This window comes from Schistocerca gregaria, unplaced genomic scaffold, assembly GCF_023897955.1.
Source record: "Schistocerca gregaria isolate iqSchGreg1 unplaced genomic scaffold, iqSchGreg1.2 ptg000804l, whole genome shotgun sequence".
Classification (NCBI taxonomy): domain Eukaryota; kingdom Metazoa; phylum Arthropoda; class Insecta; order Orthoptera; family Acrididae; genus Schistocerca; species Schistocerca gregaria.
In genome coordinates, this window is record NW_026062172.1 from 2,501 (window position 1) to 12,500 (window position 10,000).

The following is a 10,000-nucleotide window of genomic DNA, read 5'->3' on the forward strand; positions in this document are numbered from 1 at the left end:
AAACCGTTCTGGGGTAAACGTGAGAAGTCCGAAAGGTCGAACGGGTGAGATTCACGCCCATCCGGCCACTGGCCCCCGCCCTCGGCAGATGGGGCCGGCCGCCCGCGCGGAGCAATCCGCGGCGGGGTCGTGTCCGGTTGCCTTTCCACTCGCCGCGGGGTGGGGCCGTTCCGGTGTGCGGTGGGCCGCACTTCTCCCCTAGTAGGACGTCGCGACCCGCTGGGTGCCGGCCTACGGCCCGGGTGCGCAGCCTGTCCTTCCGCGGGCCTCGGTTCGCGTCTGTTGGGCAGAGCCCCGGTGTCCTGGCTGGCTGCTCGGCGGTATATCTGGAGGAGTCGATTCGCCCCTTTGGGCGCTCGGGCTCCCGGCAAGCGCGCGCGGTTCTTCCCGGATGACGGACCTACCTGGCCCGGCCCCGGACCCGCGCCGCTGTTGGCTCGGGATGCTCTCGGGCGGAATAATCGCTCCCGTCAGCGGCGCTTCAGCTTTGGACAATTTCACGACCCGTCTTGAAACACGGACCAAGGAGTCTAACATGTGCGCGAGTCATTGGGCTGTACGAAACCTAAAGGCGTAATGAAAGTGAAGGTCTCGCCTTGCGCGGGCCGAGGGAGGATGGGGCTTCCCCGCCCTTCACGGGGCGGCGGCCTCCGCACTCCCGGGGCGTCTCGTCCTCATTGCGAGGTGAGGCGCACCTAGAGCGTACACGTTGGGACCCGAAAGATGGTGAACTATGCCTGGCCAGGACGAAGTCAGGGGAAACCCTGATGGAGGTCCGTAGCGATTCTGACGTGCAAATCGATCGTCGGAGCTGGGTATAGGGGCGAAAGACTAATCGAACCATCTAGTAGCTGGTTCCCTCCGAAGTTTCCCTCAGGATAGCTGGTGCTCGTACGAGTCTCATCCGGTAAAGCGAATGATTAGAGGCCTTGGGGCCGAAACGACCTCAACCTATTCTCAAACTTTAAATGGGTGAGATCTCCGGCTTGCTTGATATGCTGAAGCCGCGAGCAAACGACTCGGATCGGAGTGCCAAGTGGGCCACTTTTGGTAAGCAGAACTGGCGCTGTGGGATGAACCAAACGCCGAGTTAAGGCGCCCGAATCGACGCTCATGGGAAACCATGAAAGGCGTTGGTTGCTTAAGACAGCAGGACGGTGGCCATGGAAGTCGGAATCCGCTAAGGAGTGTGTAACAACTCACCTGCCGAAGCAACTAGCCCTGAAAATGGATGGCGCTGAAGCGTCGTGCCTATACTCGGCCGTCAGTCTGGCAGTCATGGCCGGTCCTCGCGGCCGGCCGCGAAGCCCTGACGAGTAGGAGGGTCGCGGCGGTGGGCGCAGAAGGGTCTGGGCGTGAGCCTGCCTGGAGCCGCCGTCGGTGCAGATCTTGGTGGTAGTAGCAAATACTCCAGCGAGGCCCTGGAGGGCTGACGCGGAGAAGGGTTTCGTGTGAACAGCCGTTGCACACGAGTCAGTCGATCCTAAGCCCTAGGAGAAATCCGATGTTGATGGGGGCCGTCATAGCATGATGCACTTTGTGCTGGCCCCCGTTGGGCGAAAGGGAATCCGGTTCCTATTCCGGAACCCGGCAGCGGAACCGATATAAGTCGGGCCCCTCTTTTAGAGATGCTCGTCGGGGTAACCCAAAAGGACCCGGAGACGCCGTCGGGAGATCGGGGAAGAGTTTTCTTTTCTGCATGAGCGTTCGAGTTCCCTGGAATCCTCTAGCAGGGAGATAGGGTTTGGAACGCGAAGAGCACCGCAGTTGCGGCGGTGTCCCGATCTTCCCCTCGGACCTTGAAAATCCGGGAGAGGGCCACGTGGAGGTGTCGCGCCGGTTCGTACCCATATCCGCAGCAGGTCTCCAAGGTGAAGAGCCTCTAGTCGATAGAATAATGTAGGTAAGGGAAGTCGGCAAATTGGATCCGTAACTTCGGGATAAGGATTGGCTCTGAGGATCGGGGCGTGTCGGGCTTGGTCGGGAAGTGGGTCAGCGCTAACGTGCCGGGCCTGGGCGAGGTGAGTGCCGTAGGGGTGCCGGTAAGTGCGGGCGTTTAGCGCGGGCGTGGTCTGCTCTCGCCGTTGGTTGGCCTCGTGCTGGCCGGCGGTGCAGGATGCGCGCGCCTGCGCGGCGTTCGCGCCCCGGTGCTTCAACCTGCGTGCAGGATCCGAGCTCGGTCCCGTGCCTTGGCCTCCCACGGATCTTCCTTGCTGCGAGGCCGCGTCCGCCTTAGCGTGCTCCTCCGGGGGCGCGCGGGTGCGCGGATTCTCTTCGGCCGCCATTCAACGATCAACTCAGAACTGGCACGGACTGGGGGAATCCGACTGTCTAATTAAAACAAAGCATTGCGATGGCCCTAGCGGGTGTTGCCGCAATGTGATTTCCACCCATTGGACTTCACACCTGCGGCCGCGCCGTCTTGTGCCTGTGTGCCCTGACGTGTTGCGCCTGAGGGGACACCCGAGAGTAACGGCTTATCCGAGGGGTGTAGGTTCGACCGAGGTCTGCGGTTCTAGCTTTCCTCACTGAACCTGGCACCATGTGTGCTGTGGCTACTGCTGCGTTGGGTGCCCACGGTAGGTTCCCGAGCTCGTCCGTCACCCGTGTGGTTTTTTAAGACGGCGACTCTTTTTTGTGTAGGTTGGGGGCACCCGGGTACGGGCACGCCGCGTCCCAAATCCCACGTCATTGGGGCTTATCCCCTTTGGCGTCCCCACCACCGGGGTTCGGTGGCAATATGAGGTCTGCTGGGTCAGTCGCGGACCTGCAGTGCTTGATGTCCCGCGCTGCTCGGTCGATATCGCGCTGCAGGGCTGACTTGGGTGTTGCTCCCCGCTGTTGCCTGTGGCGGCTTGGACATGCCCCGGGTGGGAGTCGCGTCGATGGGTGGGTCTGTCTGCTCTGACATGCGACTCCTGCCTAGTGCTCTGAACGTGTCAACGCTCAGAAATTCAAGCAAGCTTGGGTAAACGGCCTGGGAGTAACGGATGACACTCTTAGTGTAGCCAAATGCCTCGTCATCTAATTAGTGACGCGCATGAATGGATTAACGAGATTCCCGCTGTCCCTATGCCTCGTCATCTAATTAGTGACGCGCATGAATGGATTAACGAGATTCCCGCTGTCCCTATCTACTATCTTACGAAGGCCGTTATGCTGTCTAACCAGTGGTGGAGTCCACCTATACTGGTAGAAGACGGGCGGCTAAATGTCCGATCTCTCAACCTCCCCGTGGTGTAAGATGCGAGTAGCCGGGCAACCGGTGAAACCAATGAGAGAAGGGCGACTCCCGTGCAGGGCGCAAGCTCGGATGCGGTGGGACTGGGCAACTGGCCCCTCCAAACCGGGCTCTGCAGCCTTGCTCGCCGTGAGCGATAAGGTGTCGGACTCCGGTCTAGTATCCTTGCTCACTGGCGAATGGCACTTACAAGTTATAGCGGCGCTTGCTGTGCTTCGGCCCTTGGCCGGGGTGCGGCGGGCGCCGCTTTTACTAAGGCGGCGCTTGCTGTGCCTCGGCTTCGGCCGGGCTGCGGCGTGGTGCGGCTCCATGCGATGGTGGCGTCTGCTGTGTCTCGGCTTCGGCTCGGATGCGGCGGGCGCCGCTTTTGCTGGGGCGGCGCCCGCTGCGCCCTGGCCCTGGCTGGGGTGCGGCGGGCGCCGCTTTTGCGTTAAAGTCATTTCACGCTCTCTGAGAGGATGTGTTTCCGTCTCTGCCTGTGCGCGCTACGGAACTCACTCCCCACAGCAGGAGCAAGGCGTTATCGCGGTTGACTTATCGGCCGTGGAATGCTGAGCTCCATGACACAAGTGCCACGGGAGGTATACTCCCCACAAGGAGACGTCTGCACGAGGCGGTTGGATCGAACATCGACCCTTTCCGGCCGAGTGCGCGTCTCCCACTACTGCGAGCGCTTGTAGGTGTCGGACTCTTAAGTCTAGTATCCAAGCTCGTACGTAGTGCGTGCGCGTGCAGCGGAGTGTGTCGACGTGAGTTGGCGCGCTACTGCTGGACTTGTGCGCACGGCGGTGCGCTTCGCTCGGCTCGCTGGCGGCGGTCCTGCTGTGGCCCCGGCCTCGCGCGTGAACGCCCGGCGCTAGCCGGGCGCGGCGCGGTTGGCCGGGGTAGTGGCGGGTCTTGGCTGCCGGTCGGGCTGTGCGCTTGCGCGCTGCCGTGTCGGCTGCGCTGCGCGGGGCCGGGTGCGGCCGGGCGATGCGCGCGCTGCTGGCTGGCGCTGGGCGGGCGGTCGGCCTCTGGCTGACAGCCCGCTCTCGCGGCTACGCTGGCGGCGGGCGCGGGCCCGGCTGCGCCCGGCTCCGCCGGCCGCGCCCGGACAACTTAGCGGCGCCGCCCGGCCACATGTAATGTTGGTTGTGGTTGGCGTGTGCGGTTGGCGCACAAAGCACAGTGGGGAGTAGGGCGGTCATCGTTCCTGCGGAAACCAAGGCTCTCACTTTTGAGGGCCAAAGCGGAAGCAGGCCGATGTCCACGCGCGGGGAAGGGCGCTGACTGCGAAGCGCCCTCTGACTTTCAGAGGATGCAACGCGGGCGGCGACCCGGCCTCGCTCGGAGGATTCCTTGGTGTATAACTGCGGAGTGGAGGCCGGCATCGGCCTTCGCAACGTGGAAGTCACCGGGAGCTGCCCCCAGGAGGATGCTCCTGAGTGGTCTAAGACCACGACCACAGGGACGAAGGCTAATACAGCCGACGTACGGGCCTGGCAAACCCGGGGTGCCCGAGCCCGGTGCTGGCAAGCGCTACCAGCGCCGTCCGTAATCTGAGACACGTACTTCAACGACCGCTGTGAGGCGCGCAGTGGAACGTCGTGCGTGTTTCGGACCGGAGTCTTGGCTTAACCGCCTGGGCAAGAGAAGGACAATCTCTATAATCACCCCTCACCCTCTGCGTTAGCTGGCGGCTATGGGGCGCAAGGCTGTTGAGTTGTGAACAGTCGTGAGTCAGCCACCTCAGAGGACCGGCCGACCCTCTGTTGTATAAGGCTTACTCAGGTGGGCGGGGCAACGCCTGGGTGGACCACTTATATCCCTAGCTGATCGTGGGAACCACATGGCTTCTCTCAATCAACCTTGTCCCGACGGAACTGGTGGGCCGTCGCGGAGTCACAACACCAACCATTCAGGGGACGAGTCTGACACTCCGTGTCAAGACGAACTCCCAACACAAGGGCAGTCGGAGGCCCATAGGCCAGAAGACCATGACCCCGCGCTTAGCGAGCCAGAATTGGAGCTCCGTACACCTCGTGCACGGAGCGCTAAGACTGCAGCAAGCGAGACGCTGGCACGGACGCTTGCAGACGCGAGTGAAAGTGACAGTGAGAAAGAACGGAAGGCAAAAGTGAGGAAGCAGAAGAAACACCTGCGAAAACTGCTCCGGCAGAGATCGCTGAGTGCGGACGCTGTAACCGATCTGATGCCGCCACCCCGCCAGCCGGCGCCGAAAGCGGCACCTAAGACGGGAGACAAGCCGAAACCGGCGCAGGTAGCCGGGCGCAAGCCCGGCGGCCCAGTCGGGGAAGGCGCAACGGGGAAGTCCGAACCGAAGGCGGAGACGAAGGCCTCGCAGCCAACGACACCGCCGGCGGGGAAGGCTGCGAGCGAGCCAAAGCTGGCGCAGGTAGCCGGGCAAAGACCCAGCGGCCCAGTCGGCACCGGCAAGCTCACCCAGACTCGCCCGGCGGGAGAGACGGCGGCCCCACGGCCGAAGTCTCAACTGCCGGAGACGGCGAAAAGTGTGCCGAAACCGGCGAAGGTAGCCGGGCAACTGCCCAGCGGCCCAGTCGGGGAAAGCGCCAGCAGTAGCCGCGCCTCTTCACCAATGTCGGGTGCCGAGAGACGCAAGTCCCGGACACGACGGAAGAAGCGGAAACCGAACAAGCAGCCGGACTCGGCGCAGGTAGCCGGACAACAGCCTGGCGGCCCAGTCGATGACGGCACGTCCCGATACAAGGCAAGCCCAAGCGATCTTGCGACCGTGAAGCTTATCGCGACGCGGCTCGAGGACGTCCTGAAGCTCGTGGACGACTCTCTAAAACCGGGACAACTGGTCGAGGAGGGAAATCTGGGGGACTTTAAGAGACAACTGAGAGCTAAGTTGTTTGATTGGGCCATGGCGCAGTCGGCCCTCACCGGAAGGGTGGAAGCCTTGGAGGAGGAGCTGGCGAGGACGAAGGCGGTGCCCACGGCGCCACCCAAGACCTTTGCACAAGTTGCCGCCGCTCCACCCATACCAGAACGGAAAACGCAGGCGATGATAACCAAAGCCCTGACTGAGAAGGCAACGCTCTTCATCAAGTCCAAGGGCAATGAAACTGGCGCAGAAGTGAGAAAGAAATTCACCTCCCTGGTCAAGCCTGAAGTTGAAGGTGTGAAGTTCTCACGGGTCGCCACAAACGGCCCGACGCTCATCGTAGATGTGGCGTCTGAGACTGATCGCCAGAAGCTTCTAGCTAACAACAAACTGACAGAAGCACTCAAGTGCGAACTGCCGAAAAAGCTCAATCCGCAGATAATCATATATCATGTACCATGTGTCATGAAGAATGAAGCTGTGGTTGAGCTAACTCGAAAGCAAAACGACCTTGGAGGACTTTCCGAAACACAGTTTCGCCAGGAGTTTAAGCCGAAGTTCCGGACTGGGCCAAGGGGCAAACAAACATCACATCTCGTGGTGGAAGTAAGCCCCAGACTCAGAGTCGCGATTCTGAGGCAGAAGCGACTGTACATGGGCTTTGAGTCCATGCCGGTTGACGACTACCTGGACTTAGTCGTTTGCACGCGGTGCCAGGATGTGAACCACTCGGTAAGGTTCTGCAAGCAGGACCCGAGTATAATAACATGTGGGCACTGTGGCGAGAACGGCCACATGAGGAAGGACTGTAGAAAAGCGGGGGACCGAGCGGTCTGTATCCCGTGCAAAAAGCGTAATCGCACATGCGAAACGCCAGGCAAAGAGTGTGCCTACTACAGGATTCTCACTCAACGCAAAATCCAGCGGACAGACTATGGGAGACAAGACCTCTCGTCAACCGTCTCCATTCCGGCCGCTACCTCTCCTGTCCCCGACCGGACTGTGAAAAATCACAATGCCAATGTCGGTTAAGATAGGACAGCTGAACTGCGCGCGAACGCAAGCGGTGATGCAGGAGGTACGACGCCGAGCGGAGGAGGAGTCTCTAGACATATTATGTCTGCAAGAGCCCTACTCTAGGGACGGAAAGATCCGATATATGCCGACAACAGCTCAGATCCTGGCTGGGGGAGAGCATCCTATGGCAGCAATTGTTGTGCTAAATCGTTCCTTCAGAGCAGTCAAAGTGGCGCACCTAAGCAACAGATGCATGGTGTTAGCTGAGATAAATACTGGCGATTTCACCTTTTTCGTGCTAAATATGTACTTTCAGTACAGGCACAGAGAAAGACCGTATATCGACCAGTTAAAAGAGGCGGTTGGGTTCTACCGCAATGACTTGCTGATTTGCACAATGGACGCAAATGCCATGTCACCCCTATGGCACAGTGACATCACGCCTCTTGGTGCTCGACGCGCCGCCAGGCGAGGTGAGAGACTCGCTGAAGCAATTCACGAGCTCAGACTAGAAGTGCTGAACCGACCAAACTTCCCACCAACTTTCGAAGGCCGCCGTGGAGCGACCTCGAATATCGATGTGACACTGAAGAGTGCACACGAGCATCTCCGTGCGGAGAACTGGAAGGTATGGCGGGGAATGACACTAAGTGACCACAATCTGATCACATTCACTGTAGCCTATGATGGGGAGCCTCCTCCTGAAGACCAGGTGAACGGCACCGTCAAGTACAACTGGCGAAAGGCTAATTGGGATCGACTAAGAGGTAATCTAGTGATACCGAATTGGCCAATGGATCGCGTTGTGGACGTTGACAAAGCTGCAGAAGATCTGACGGCGGCCATACAGACAGCAGCAACAGGCGCAGTCCCGTTGGCCCACACAGGGAAAATGCCTAAGGCACCTTGGAACCCTGAGCTGCAGCGTCTCCGACGCGAATGCAGAAGAGCGCGGCGGCATTACCAGCGCAGCGTAGGCGATCACATTCGTGAGGCCACGCTCGCGCGGTACAGGCGGGCCAAAGCCGTGTTTAAGCGGGCACTGCACACAGTACGGACTGAGAGTTGGCAGTCTTTTGTTCGTGACAGTCTGGCGGCTGACCCCTGGGGTACACCGTACAAGATTGCCGTGTCAAAAGTTCGGTCACCGACGGTCCTGTCGACCCTAAGGAAGATCGATGGCAGTCACACCAAGGACTGGCAAGAGTCAGCTGAGCTCCTCATGAGTACCTTATTGCCCGACGATAGTAGCGAAGATGAGGACGAGGAACAGGGGAATTTGAGGCGACAACTCCATGAGCTGTATGCCGATGAGACGCCTGTTGCTCCGTTCACTGAACGTGAAGTTACCGCCGCAATTCTTGAATTGCGCCGTAAAAAGGCGACGGGCCATGATGGACTCGCTGCCGAGGTTCTCCAAGCCCTGTGCGCGGAGATCTGCCCTTACCTGACTAACCTCTACAATGAGTGCTTACGTCAGGGACGGGTACCAGAATCGTGGAAGTTGGCCGAAGTGGTCATTCTGAGAAAGGGTGAGGACAAGGATCCGGAAGTGCCGAAATCATACCGACCCATCTGTCTCTTGAACTCCATGGCTAAGCTCCAGGAGAAGCTCCTATGCCTTCGGCTAGAGCAACACCGGGAACTTAGGGGACGCAGTCCCGACCAATATGGATTCAGGAGGGGTCTGTGTGCAGCAGATGCTATAAACAAGGCAATGTTGTTGGTGGACACATCTACAGCCAAGTACGTTGCGGGGATAATGGTTGACATCGCTGGGGCTTTCGACAACCTATGGTGGCCGGCACTGTTCGACAGCCTAAGGAAGTTGGAATGTCCTGGGCCCCTGTACCGGTGCCTGCTAGACTACTGCCGTAACCGGCGGGCGGTTTTGCGGTGCCCGGGGCGGGCGGTTGAGAAGTCGATCACCAAGGGATGCCCACAGGGCTCGGTCTGCGGTCCCATATTCTGGGATGTAGGCCTCGAGCCTGTGTTGGCGGAACTAGGAGAACTGCGACAAGTGCGAGGCGTAGTAGCGTACGCCGATGACATCCTTCTAGTGATAGAAGGTGACTCTCGGGCAATGTTGGAAGTAAACTGCAACGCAGCGCTCAACGCCCTGCAGCAGTGGTGCCACAAAGTGAAGCTGAAGCTGTCTGCTGAGAAGACTGTGTATATCTTGCTGCGCGGCCGTTTGGCACGTGGCCCTGTACTCCGAATTGCTGGCGGTGCCAACGATGGAGCTATCAGGCGAACACGCATGGCGAGGTATCTGGGAATCCACCTCGATGAGTCCAGACTGTTCTCTGCGCATATCGAGATCGTATGTCGCAAAAGCCAGGCCCTCTTCCACAAGATAGCCAGTATTGCAAACAAGCAATACCATCTGCCATTGCAGACATTAAGGCTATATCACTCGAGCATTCTCGTGGCCATCACGGCTTACGGGTCGAGTGTCTGGGCTCATAGGCTGAGACAGAGAAAACCTGCGGCGGCGATGAGGAGGCTGCAGCGCCAAGCGCTGTTGCGCCTCACTGGAGCATACAGCACGACTTCCGCCGATGCGCTACTAGTCATCACAGCAATCCCCCCACTTGACCTGCTGGTCAGGGAAAGGGGTGCGCTGTATTGGCTCCGGAAGGGAAATCCGGATGGGGTCAATAACATCTTAGGCCGACCGGCAGACAGCGCTGCTGAAGTCCGGAACTGGCTCTTTGACGAGTGGCAGCAGAGGTGGGACGCGCTCCGCACAAGCAGGCGCGTGCACCATTTTTTCCCCAACGTGAGAGAGCGGATGAGACTTCGGTTTCTGAAACCCTCACGGGGATTGGTGCATTTCTTGACAGGACATGGGCCCTTTTCCACCTGCTTGTGTAGGACTGGCAAAAGAGAAA